We start from the raw sequence: 13,434 nt of genomic DNA on the forward strand, positions 1-13,434 counted from the left end.
TGGCCTGTGCATCACAAGATACTTGGCATTCTCTGCAAGTGTTTGTGTACTGCGTTGGGAGTGCCGGCCTCATTAACTGGCTACCATAAGTGGGCAGCATTCCAGTCCCAGCACACAAGGCTGCCCTCGGGGCCTGCATGGAAAAATGTGCTGACTAAACTCCATGCTTTCGGGGCGCGCAGCATCGCTGGCCGCCCCTGTTGGTGAGGCTGTCTCGCTCCCAGGGGAAGGGGGGACTCGCTCAGTGCTCTCCTGTGGAAGCCGGTTATGCGCAGGGGAGCTGCTCTCATGCCAGCCCCGCAGCAAGGCTGAAAGAAGAGGCAGAGCTGCACACGCTGACCCACAGGGAAACCGTCGGTCTGGCGCTGAGATGTGTTCGCGCAGGACTGCAACCTGGGGTGTCCCGCAGAGCTGCAGCCTGCGTCATCCAGGGTGACCACTGAGCAGATGTGATGCTGAGATACCCGGAGCAGACATGTGTAAACATGGGAGCGGGGAGGGAGTGTGATTTTGTGGATGAGGCCCGCAGGATTTCACGGGGAGCGTATCCCTTTTTCCAGACCCACAAAACCAGCCGTGACAGAGCATCCTCATATACTGTTCTTACGATGGGACACTGATTCTGTTCAGCTGTCACACACATCTATGTTAGGGTCTTTATTTAATTACTTAAACACGTCGTGTTTCATACAAGGTCTGTATTGAGAATGTGTGTTGGAGAATGCAGCTCAGAATGGCAGGAAAAAATTTATTCCCCTTTATTAGCATTTGTGCTTAGTGAGCAGTATTTCCCAGCATCTTGCATCTTGTACAGACAATTTAAAATTCTGCTGTGTTGATCCTGTTGTGATTTTTTCACAGTCTTTGCCTTGAAAACAAAGATACAGAAAGAAATGGAAGGAAAGCATGTCAACTAGCAACTAAATTCAGGTTGCTGTTTCACCACAAACTTTGTGTGAAACCTTGATAATTTCTCTAGAATAACAGCCCTCTATCTATAAGGAAAGGTGGATAAAAACACTGCTTTATCTGAGGTTTTGAAAAGAAAAATGCCATGGCTGGGCAATGCTAGAAGGACCGTGAGCTGCTTTGCCCAGAGATTCAGGGAAGTAACTGGTAAAGGACTTTTTCTGGAATGTACAGCCTATGTGTGGTAGACGTAAGAACTGCGTTCCGTAGAGGAAAACAACCACTTCTTTTCTTGAACCGGGGAACCACAAACTCATTGGGTATTTCATTCCTATGTGAAGTGTACAATGGCCCTTTTTTGCATATCAAAAAACCCAGTGGTTTTGAAAACAATGATAAAATGTGGAATGGCTAAACTGGATCAGAGAAAACTGTTCAAGTCCTTGGGTAAGCCACTGACTTAAGAACTGAAAGGATTTCTCTTCCCCGCTGCCCCCCATATCTCTCCCCACACAGACCAGGTTCTCTGGGACAAGAAGTTTCCTTTGCTAACTACCACAATAAAGTCCTAACCTTGCTAATCACCTCTCGGAAGTCCTGGCCTATAGACCATATCAAGGGTCTTCAACTCAGTAACATAAGCTTACTGGAGAAAAGCAAAGACCTTTTTTTTTTTTTTTTCCTTAAGAAAGAAAAGCACTGATGCATTTCACATGCTGCTTTTATGAAAAGCTTCTATTACCTTTTTAGCTAGCTTGCCCCAATTTCATTCAGCTATCACAACACTGAATTTAGATGATGAGACTGAATTACTCTATTTGATGTGTTTAACACATAATAGAAACCTGTTTTAAGAAAATGCAGTGTTGGGATTTGAAGAGCTGAAATGTTAGGTGTTTCAGATAAAAGAGGCCTTTATTATCGATGATTTTCTTCTCAAAGGCTTCCTCCTACACAGACAGTAAGAGTATTCCTTCCTCATTGCAGCGCAGCACAATAATACACAGTAGTTCTGGCATGCTTGTCTGCCGTGAAGTTGAGAAACTTAAGTCCTATTTTTAGGCATGCTGCTGGATATTCTTTATAGGATATACAGAGAAAATGAACCTGGTAGTCATGGGACAAGTCCTCACCATTTTCCCCAGTTAAAATATCTCCATCGCCTGCAAGTGAGCCAAACCATTTTAAGATTTGGCCTGCACCTTAAGCAAATTTTTGGCGTAGGTGCACTTCTTCCACAGACGTTTTCCTGCTCAGCTGCCTGCTTGGTGAGCCTCGTGCACAAATTACAGTAGAGGCCACCTTGGGCAGGTGAAACACCCACTCCTTTCTGTCTGCTCATTTTTTCCTTCTTTTGTATCACCTGTCATCAGAGAACCCAGGAATTTAATAGGAGTCTTCTGCTGGTTAAAATGGCAAGGTGCCATTTTAAAATGGAACGGCAAATCCAGAGGTCTGACAGTGGTATACACCAGTGAGGCATGGATAGATACAGCAGGCTGAACTGTAGGCTGAGAATAATGGAGGATGACATGTGAAAATTAAACATTACTGTTATTCTTAAAACTCATTTTCATGGGGGAGGAAAAACAATTGTGCTTGGGCAATCCAAGGGAAACAATTCTTGCTCCACAAATGGAGGACGCAAGAAACTAGCTGTGTGGCTACACTCAGTGTTTTCTGTAGACAGGTCAGCAGAAAGGAACTTCGAAATGGGACAGAAATTGGATCCACTGGAGCCATGCGTACTTCTTGTAAGACCTCACCTCCTGGAGTCACGTGAGTAATCAGGAATTGCAGCTGTTACAGCAACCAAAAACTTTCTAGCTTTAAAAAGGCTTGAATATACAAATATTAATAGTCTATAAAGCAAATTAAAAAATTAACATTTATTTTTAGAAAAATGTCATGGGCTTTGCAGTCTTGCTTTAGCATTAGCTGTGTTGCATTAATGCTGCCTTTTCTCTGCTATTTATCACCGATCTCTTCTGTTTAGACTATAAACTTTTTGGGGCAGGACGTGTCTTTTACTCTCTGCTTGCGCGGCAACGCCTGAATCTCAGCTAGAAGCCTCTAAGCTCTGCTGTAATGTAAATACTAAATAATGATAGTCACAGAGGACTTAGCCCCCACCCCACTTGGAGGCCTGCCAGGCTGCGGGGTTTGTTCTAGCAGCAGACATGCCGACAGTGAAAAGTGACAAATTTTGTTGGCGAAAGATATTCATAGGTCTAACAAGGATAAGAAACACCCGCCTCTAGAAACAGAGGCTTATGTCTCTCCGAGGATAAACACACCCAAGATTGACTCATGCTGGCATAATCCCCTTGTGCAATTTGTATATTGGCATTAGATGTGCATGAGGCAAAAACCCAAATATTTGGTTAATAAAACAACTTGGGAATAATAAAAAATAATTAGGCAGCTTTACCTCTCAAAACACTGCGGCAGGTGAGCTGCTGCTCTTCCCCACAGAGAGGCATACCCATCCCTGCAAGCACAGCTTCCTCATGTTTGTTTTATCTGCAGCAGAACAACCAGTTTATTTCGTTAAATGGTATAAGAGTAAAAATAATAAATAAATAAACAAATGAAGTCCAGTAGCCCACAGTCTGGTGAGGGAGGGGGTATATACTGTGGTGGAAAAAGCAGGCTCGTATTCCACAAGAGAGCTTTGTCAAGTGTGTTGCATAAGGAGATTACAGCCCTGAGTCTGAAACACAGCTGAAGGTTTTAGTTGTTTTTGCCGCTACCTCTGTCATTAGCCCGGTACTGAACTGCATCACAACAGCCCCTCTTTCATCTGTGTGAAAAAAGGCTCAGGTCCCTCATTCCATTTTTCAGAGCTGTTACCCCACATGGCTATTAGCTTCATTCCCCCAAGCCCTTTCTTGTTTTAAATAAAGGAAAAGGAGTTGGACGGGTTAATCATCTGTTCACATTATACCCTGTGCTCTTGGATTCGTTAGATGTGACAGACCTACGGAAAGGACGTGAGTCCCGATTCTGCTGTGCACGCCCTGCGTAGGGCCTTTGGGAAATGTAGTTACGGTGACTGGCAAATGGAGAAGAAACTCCTCACCCCCTGTGTGCCGTACTTCCGTCAGCAAAACTCTTTCTCGATGCCAGTTTTACTGGCAAAAGGAAAAAATAGCCAAATATTTCCTGGGGCAGCCTGTTCTGTGAGGAGGGAGATGTTACTACCAGTTCTCACAGTGTTCCGTGGGAGGCCTCACTTCCAGTTCTGCAACCCTTCTTCCACATCTGTATGCGCAATGCCTCAGAAGTCGGGTGACCACATGCATTTCTCAAGCAATTCATTATGCCTCTCATCACACCCCTAGCGAGGAGCCTGTCCTGGGATCAGCAGGGCCTGCTGGATAATCCACATCTCTTTCCATGGGAGGAGCAGGACCACAAAAACCGCTAGATCCAACATCTGCATTCTTCCCGAGATTCATCCTCACATCTGATGGAGCTGTGTCCCTCCACTTGCACGTGGGACCTGGGAGGAGCTGTTGCCACCCTCTGATTGTGAAACACCCGTGAGGTCTCTCTCCCTTGAGCATTCCGGTGCACATGCCTGGTAGCTCTCTGTTACGTAGTCGTCCCTGGGGAGAGCCTGGGTGGACTAACATCTCTGTTTCAGAAGAGCTGCAAGAACGCCGCAGTAGATAAAAATGGAAGGAGCTGGCTTTCACAGCTTTCTAAAAGTTGAGATGCTATAAAACAGGCTGGGCCAAATCATATTAGTGGAGGAGCAGGCATTGCCTGTCGAGTTCCATCATAGGAGGTAGAATTCTGCAAGCAACTGCCTGTGCGTTCTGGTGTTCCTCCTGCCTCACAGCCTGCGCTGGCTCTACTGAGTCAGGCTCTTGGAGACCAGGTCTATGAAAAGCCTGCAGGTAGGCTAAAGAAAACTTGCAACATTATTATGAACGTTTAAAAACTCCAACCCGTCCCCTGCAAAAAACCTGGCTCAGCAGTAAGTCATTACAGTGATGATAATAGAAAGGACGTTTTATTCACCTATCAATCATTCTAGTGCTTGACGAGGATTAATGTGCAGAAGGAAAAGCAAGCACAGATCTTTTGTTCCTTCCGATTCAAAGTCCTTTGAAATCAGTGTCTCCCCAGTCAGAAAGGTTTGGATTAGGTCCTCATTCCGCCTTCCTTTCCCCTGTCCCTACAGTACCATGAAAATTCAGGCTGTTTCTCTTTACTTCCTTCCTCTTCATAAAATGTCTAATAATCAGCCATCTGGTGTCCAAGATGCCTTGAGTATTAGGGCATTTCCTTTATCCAGGGGGGGCTTGTGAGAGGAAAGATAAACGTGTTCATGACCCATCCCTGCTGTGTGCTGATTAGGGTCTGGCATTTTTTCTTTGTTCACAATGATTACTATAACACTAGGTTGTTTCGTAGAGAAGCATATTTAAAGGGAGAATCTTAGTTTCTGGTCTAGCAGATTTCATGACATTACTTAACTATTCTTAATTAGAATTGTATAAAACAGTATAATGCTTGTAATACACGTTAAAGACAGAGTGGGATTTTGAAGGGAAGAGGCAAAGGGAGATCTATAGAAAATACCGCATATCCTAAAGAACTGCAGTCTGGATTCATTCTCATTTTAATTCTGGCTCACAGTGGCACCTTATTTTTCAGAACTAGCTAAAAAAAATTAACCCCTTCCTTTCATTCTGTATGGCAGGCTTGTAGCTGCAATATAAGCTGTGTGCAGGGACAAGTCAGTGACAGACCCTGGGGAGCAAGGGCTCTGTACCATGCTGTACAGAACTGGGTCAGCTCTCAAGGTAGCCAATGGATTGAGATTCAAGTTTAAGAGGAAAATATTGAAGGACACAGGGAGAAAGCTTCCACTGGACCACTGCATTTTTTAAAAACAAAGTCTGGAGGGAGAGGGCAAGTCAGACTAAAATAAAAACAAAAGCAGCAGGAAGAATCTGCCATCTTAGCTCTTAAGTAGAAGACAAAGAAAAGAACTACCCCTGACGATGGATTGTAGGCCAAATTCTTGACATAAAGGAGGGTTGTGTCTTGAGTTGTGAGCCCTTGGAGTTGCAAATTTTTTGTTGCCTTGACTGTGGTAGCATGGAGAGATGCCAGTAAGGTACTGTTCATGTTCACGGAAAGTACTGCCTTCCCCTTAGCATGGGGACAGCCACTAGACATTTGTACCAGGAGTCTTCACTGATGGTATGTTTATAAATAGGAAACAGTTTTGGTCAAATCAGGTGTTTGTCACGTGAAAGAGGAGTAAGAAGAGATGATGTTAAAATACCTTTAGGATGTTTCTGTACACCATAGTTCTCAGCAAACAAATATTTCTTTTTTTTTTTTTCTTTTGAAAGTCACCTTTAAGGGCATCTACTATCCAAATCCCTGCTTGAACTCAGCATACTGTTCAGGCTGTGGGTTATGGTAGTCATACCGTATTTCAGCTATTTAGTACATCCATGAATTAACCAGCTGATACCATACATTAGCATGAGAGCCAGAAGTAATAAGATAGCCTAAACTTTCTGTGCAAGCCTATGCAAAACTTCCTTTAAATGAAAACGCTTGTCTCAGTGTAAAGAGCCAGGGCTTCATGCACATACTTAGCTTCTCACACAGCAGATAGTCACTGCCCAAAGTACTCACCAAGCACAAATGCACATGCAGATAAATCTTTTTCTGATGATGGTACAGAAAATAGTAAACCATATATTCTGCAGTCTCCTCAAACAGACTAGAAGTCTTTATAAAATCCAGTGGGCATAATTTTTACATTAACATTTGACTTAAGTTTCTCATTTTGAAAGCACACCGTAGAAATGCTCTCCATTCCAGTTCAGTGGTTATAACGTATGATAATCCTAAACATGTCATCATGATAGTCAGAATAAAGTCTCATAGAACAGACCATTTCAGACAAAGAGAGGCAATTTAAACCATACAACCAGAAGGCTGAGTTTTGATCCCTTTGGTGTCAAAAAGCCTTTGAGCTGTTTGTGCTGACACTTTTACCAACCTTTCCCTGCAGTGCGTACTCGCACACGCTGCTAGGCAGTTATATTCATGGTTGATCATGTTAAGTGCTTCATGGTCCTGCTTCAGTGCTGCGGAACATTCTGGAGAGGCAGGATGGATAAGGGCAATCTGAAATACTGGGCTGTAAAACTGAGATGCAGAGTGTTACGTTCTAGCTCCTGATACTGGCCCTGACTCAGCCAAGATTTCTGAACGCAAGTTGTGCATAAGTCAGGCTTGGAGATGTACTTGCTAAACCAGAGCACATACAGAACAAGGTGATTTAGAAATCCAGCTCTGAACTGATTCTCCCTTTGCAGTGGTCAACCTTTTATTCCTGAGCTGCATTTTCTGGCTGTGGTCGGGTGTGGGCACGCTGCAGTCCCACTGCAATCGCAGTCCTGCAGTCCTGCTCTCCTGCCTGCTTCCCCGCGGAGAAGAGGGTAGCCTGCTGATGAGGATCATACACATACCTGAGATGGGTGCCTTGGCTCTGATTTTAGAAAAATCTTCTTAGACAGAAAGTGCTAGAAAGCACAGCCTGTCTCACTAGCCTATTTCTGTCAGTGACTGCTAGCGTGGTAGGGCTCAGCTGCCCCAGTTCTGCACAAACACACACTCTAATCTTGCTGATAATGTCTGGAGAGAGAATGGTCATGGCCAGTTCTTGTCAGCATTTGAATTCAGTCTCCTGGTTTTCTGCTAACTCTTCTTCCTCAGTTCCATCACAATCATCGACTTTCTCAATAACACCATCTCTGGAAGTGATTTGCACCGGAAGCAAGATAAGCAGAACATGAATGCTAGCAGGAGCTGAGCCAAAGTTTTGAAAATTCTGGCTCTCACCCCACAGCACCAAATAGGAAGCCTTTGCATTCACGGCAGACAAATGTACAGGAAAGGACAAAGTAAACCCTTACCACTTTCCCTCCTATTTGAGCTTCGTTTTTCCTGATCCAGCAGCTTGCATGTTTCTTTACCTCTGCTCTCACTACAAAATTGAAAAATTCAGCCAGCTGAGAAGTAGTCAGCTGGCCCTGGCTGCTGCTGCTTCTGCATTTCACAAGGTAAAAGTCCCCGTTGTTTTCCGAGGGGGAATATTGCCTGACAAGACCTGAGTACTACAATAAGGACAGAGGTCTCAGCGCAGGGAAGTGTTTTTATTCAGGATGTTGTCTAAGCATGGAGTTAATTTTAAGTCCATGCTTAAGTGCCACAGTAGTCAATATGACAGAAACATTTATACTGAAGTCAAAAATTAGTGTCTGATTTTAATGGCTACTGCCCAGGCTTTGCCACAGCACATTTTCAGGTGCTGCCTTGGAAAGGAACACAAACCAGCACAGGCCCAAGTATTTTGCTAAATCAGAGCTTGTTGTCGTACATTTTCTCACTCTGGCTTGTCTCACTCTGTTCATGGAAGAAGCCCAGCTTTTGCCATTGGAATGATCCCTGTGTACCCCAAACAGCAAGTTATTTTCATTAGGAGAAAAGAGTGAGTTGAAAAAGCTCACAGAAGACTTCATACTTCCATGGGGCACTGATCTTTTCAGCATGTCTGTGAGTAGTGGTGTAGGTCCGATACAGAGCAGGGGAGAGACTCCCCTTGACTCCAGTTAGCTCATGGGCAGGTTCTGAGCAGAAGCCACAGGGCTGAATGACCAGCTTATCACTAAATAGCAGATGATTCGCAGCTGCTGACTGAGAAATCGGGAATTCTAACTGCGAGTCCTGAAATTGGTGCCACTCTATTTTCTGAGCATACTAACAGGGGAGAAGCAAATCTGTCTGAAGGCAAAAACTTCTAGGAAAACATAGAAAAGAATTGTCTTAAGAAAATAAAACTTTTGTGTGCCTCGCATGTGGTGTGTCCTACGGGAGCTTGGACACTCATCTGAAGGAAGAGAGAGAGGACTTTTAGTCTCAGCTTGATCATCAAGCAGAGGCAGTCGGAAAGTTGGATCTGTCTGTACTTGGGGATGAAGACCAGCTTACCCAGACCTTTCCCTCTCTGGAGTGCTGTCTCCCGTCATACACACCGATAACAAACCCCCAGTGTCAGGAAGTAATACCGGCACATCCTCTTTCCAAAGCTATCTGTAAAACCAGGGAGGAATTTTTTTCTGACTGAAGTAGAGTGACACCAGTCCTACAACAGCCATCTGCATGCCTCTCCTGCTTCCTTCCTTGTTTTTATTCTCAAGTCTTTTTATAGACAATATATTTCCAAACATGCCACACAAGATCTGAGTTGCCAGCTTTTGCAGTTTTTGGTCACTTGCATTACACTAATGCGACATATTTGCAGCAGCCCTCCTCCTGTGTGGTTTACCATCAGGACTGGAGTAACCCAGAGCATGAACACTAAGCCATGAGAGGGAAGTGGCAGAGTGCAAGGAATCGGTCAGCTACCTGGACTGAAGAACCAGTGGGTCCAGTGACACCAGTGGTGTCTCTCACACCTCAGGTGCTTATTCGAACTGCCATTCGATGCAGTTTTTTTGTTCTTTGCTCAAATCAATCCCCCTCTTCCCTACAAATCAAATCATAGATATAGGGAAAGGAGATGCTGGTACAAAGCAGCGTGTTGTGTTTCTTTCCCATGGGAAAGTCCTGTTCAATAAAAATTGAAAACAGCTTTCAAAACCAACAGATTCATCTTGGTAAATCTGTCTCCTCTTCAAGTCAGAATACATTTTTATGCCCTGAAGAACTAAGGGAAATACTCTGAAACTTCATTTAGGCAGTGCAAGGAAAGAGCCCATAACTGCAGCTTGCGGTTTATTGGGAGTACGTGTTTCCACTACTTTGGCTTCCAGTCGGTATAATCATGATTTCGGAAGCCGTTTCAAGGAAGGGAATGATGACGCTGTGGTTGAGACATTGAGACTGGACCAGTCTGGTTCAGTTCCTGGCTCTTTTAGAAAGTATAGCCATGGGCAAATCATCTCATCTGTCTGCCTTCCCCATGAAGGAAAGATGATAATGTTTCCTCTGTCTGATATGTCTATTTAAACCATATAGAGCAATTAGGATGTAAAAATACAAGGATGAAAAGGGTAGATGTGATCCACATCTGTGTTTCCCAGAATCCTTTTCAAAAGGTCAGATTTTGGCCATTACAATGGGCACGATAAAAAAAAGATAATTATTGGCTTAGTGGAGTTACTCCACATGCTCATTGAGCTAAGTGAAGTTAGAACTTATAATACTATATCTAAATGCTTCATGTTGTTTCTTCCTTGACGGGATTGCGGTCACAGCTATCTGAAACAGAATGTCTCCAGCTCCCATCCACCCATGAGCCTCTTTTCAGTTTCAGGCTGTTAGCTCTGTAGTTCTGCACCGTCTCTGAGATTTACAAACTCCAAACTCAAAAGCATGGTTCAGTTGTATTACCTATCTTTTACCAAAACATGGAACAAAAAAGCTCCTCTCAAACCATAAACACCATAATTTACCATAAACCATTCACATTTAAAATAGGAAATCTGAAATACCAAAACCACACGCATTCAAGTGTTTCCGTGAAGGTTAATCAGAATGTTGGACTTGCTAATAATTTTATGTAGGTGTTCAAGCTGTGAAAGAACCCATATGGTTCTTTTCAGTTCTGTTTCTGTTAAAAATGTCTGTAGAATTTCAGCAGTTGTTGGCTGTCCTAGCTGTCTTCAAAAGAACATGTGCTGTTCACCTCTGCTGTGAGGTTATGAATTGTAGCCCGGGCAATGTTCCCTCTACTCTGTCTACACTCTAACTGCTCCATACCCTTCAAACTGGGAAAGTTTCACAGTCAGAAGGGTTGTTACTGAGATGTGCCCAGCTCCGCTTATCAGCCTTGGCCCATCTGGAAAACAGCAGAACTGGAGCTGCAAATGTCTTTCTGCTCACATCTTTCTCTCTCTCCCATGCCCCAGAGCCACACAATGGGAGAGCTGTTCAGAGTATCGCAGTGGAGTTTTGCCTACAGCTCTATGCTGAGCAGATACAGCCATCTGCAAAGAATTCACATTTCAAGACATGCCAGTTCCAATGTATCTGAAAATTACAACTAGTCAGCAGGAATGGATGCAGTCTGCCTTGCTAAACGCTTGGGTGCACTCATATAATTGCATAATTCAATGTTGTGAACTCCCTCTTCTCAGACAATGTGTTTTAGATATTGACTGCACAGAAGGTCAGCTTGTGCTGGAAAAACAAACAGGCTGCTTTGCTTAGTACAGCAGTATAGGGAAGGCTGGGAATAGGCTATGACAGGAGACATTTAGCCTTGTTAATTGTTGTTACTGTGATTTGGTCAAAGCATTTCAACCTAGCTTTTAGCAGTCCAGACTTAATGCACTTTTTTTTTTTTTTTTTTTTTTTTTGGCTTCTGATTACATTAGTCATGACATAGACAGTCCTCAGTCCAAACCACTGACTGAGCGCGTGAGGCGTCGGGGTGAAGGTGGCCTGTGCACCAGAACATGGCGCAGGGCCGCACCAGCGCCTGTTCCACGTGCTCTGCTGCCTGTCCTGAGGAAAATACTGGGGGGGTGACTCCCTAATAAAGTATTTATTGATTTCAGGCAAATTTCAGCCTGACTAATCATGTGAGGCCATACGCTCTTTCAGAGGTAAGCTGGAAATGAATGGCTGTCCCCTCTTCTGCTTGTTCCTTGAATCGAGTTACCCAGGCTTTTGCGGTCAGCACAAGCCGACATCCCCAGACAGGGTAGCTTTGCTCCCAGAAAAGCAGCTGGGAATTACAGAGGGGAATTAAAAGTGAAGTTATGCCTTAGCAGCTGAGCTGAGAAAAGAACACAGGGTTTTGTCTGCACCTTGAGCAAGTGAAAAATAACCATGTGGACTGCAATAGATGAGGTATGTTAGGGACTTGTCTGCCGTATAGAATATTTCCAAGGGTCTAAGGTTCTAAGTATAATTTTTTTTTTTCTAAATGGATGCAATTAGAATGACACAGCCTTCCCTCACTGGGCACACAAGAAAAGCAGAAAAAAAAAGGGCTTAATTAAGGCATAATTTATTTCTCTCTTCTGCAAGGGCTATCGCTATTCTGTGAGATGGATAAAGCAACACAGTAGAAAGGCACATCAGCTGTGCTGCCAGGGAAACCTGACTTTTGTTCTTGTTCTGTTGCTTCCTTTAATCCTACATATGGCATTCCTGCTGAGCGCAGGCTGGTAGAGCCTTGTGAATAATGGAGAGGCATAGCACTTAGCAGTCATCAAAATGCACATCTGTGGCACTGGGTATTTTTATTTAACCCTTTCTTTTTAACAGGTGCCTCAAAGGTGTATACACTGAGGCAATTATGTGCAGAGAAATCAAACAGATACCACAACAAGTAATAAGAATACCAGGAGATGCAGAAATAGTAAATACCTGCTAGGGTTTGGGTTTTCCCTCAGGATATCTATTTTCTAGGCTGAAGTGACAGTTATAAATGTGTTAAGACAGCCTTTTTTTTTTTTTTTTTTTTTTTTTTTTTTTTAATGCTGCCTAAGTTGTGGGATGCAGGGAGAACATGGCCTGAGCCATCCATCACCCCCACCTCCTATAACACCACTCTTCTGGAAAATACATTTCTGGAAAAAACATTTCTCAGGAAACACAGGTATCCTGATGAAGTAAGTTAAAATATTGCAAACAACTGAAGATACACAAATATTGTAGGTGTGGTGGTGGGGATGAAGCAGGATGGGGGAAGCACTGTGGAGAAACAGGCTGAAAATTAACAGGGCATGGAGCATCTGTGGGGGAACAAAAAAAGCTTAGCAAATGATGAGAATTATCAATTCAGGTGCTTACAAACCAGCTGTAATTTATTATCTTCAGTACTCAATTAACCTGCCTGAAGCAGGGGGGATGCTGGGAGAATTTATAGTTGGAGGTCAGTCTGAATTAGCACAGTGCTTGCTGTAAGCCCTGACAAGGTGCAAGGCAGGTTTAGTAAGTGCTGCAGTTGCCTGTGAACAAGGATGGACTCCTCAGTCAGGAGCAGCTCAGGTGCTAGGACTGCCTCTTCCAGAATGTTTTAAAGAAGCAAAATCTGTGATGTAGGAAGGTGAAGAAAAGAGAGAACTCTTCCTGGAGAGGAGGCCCTGATGATAAAGGCTGGCTGTGGAGGCAGTGCTCTCTGGAGATTACAGCATGGCATTAGGAGAGGAATGCAGCCCTGCCTTGCCTTCTGGTTCTATGTGCTATGTCGCTTTGGGCATGTCTCGGGTAATCTTGCGATCTCCTTGTAAACTGGGGCTGATAAAATTTACCTAACTACCTCTTTCACAAGGTTTTTGAAAAGCTTGATTATTTAATTAGGAGTAATTTATCATGATGACTTCTATTTAGAGGAACTTTTTAGAAGCCCTAATAGGCTGGGCCCTAAAGTGACTAGAGACAAGTGTTGCTCAAAGCCTTGCAGGACCCAGGGAAGACGGGAAGGAAAGGTAATTGTCTGTCTTGAGCTGTGGGTTCCTAGCAGGGCTG

The 13,434-nt window shown here is 43.8% G+C and overlaps 1 protein-coding gene across 1 annotated transcript in view; it reads left to right on the plus strand.

Moving 5' to 3' along the window:
* Window positions 1–2,599: 2,599 nt before the first annotated feature.
* NF1 (neurofibromin 1) overlaps window positions 2,600–13,434 on the plus strand; it is a 153,564-nt gene continuing 142,729 nt past the window's right edge. The window contains exon 1 of the mRNA XM_026861758.1: window positions 2,600–2,688. The gene's annotated coding sequence lies outside the window, so the exon portion shown is untranslated. The remainder of the gene's footprint in view (window positions 2,689–13,434) is intronic.

The sequence above is a fragment of the Athene cunicularia genome (assembly GCF_003259725.1).
Source record: "Athene cunicularia isolate RWA chromosome 19 unlocalized genomic scaffold, athCun1 chr19_part1, whole genome shotgun sequence".
Classification (NCBI taxonomy): Eukaryota; Metazoa; Chordata; class Aves; order Strigiformes; family Strigidae; genus Athene; species Athene cunicularia.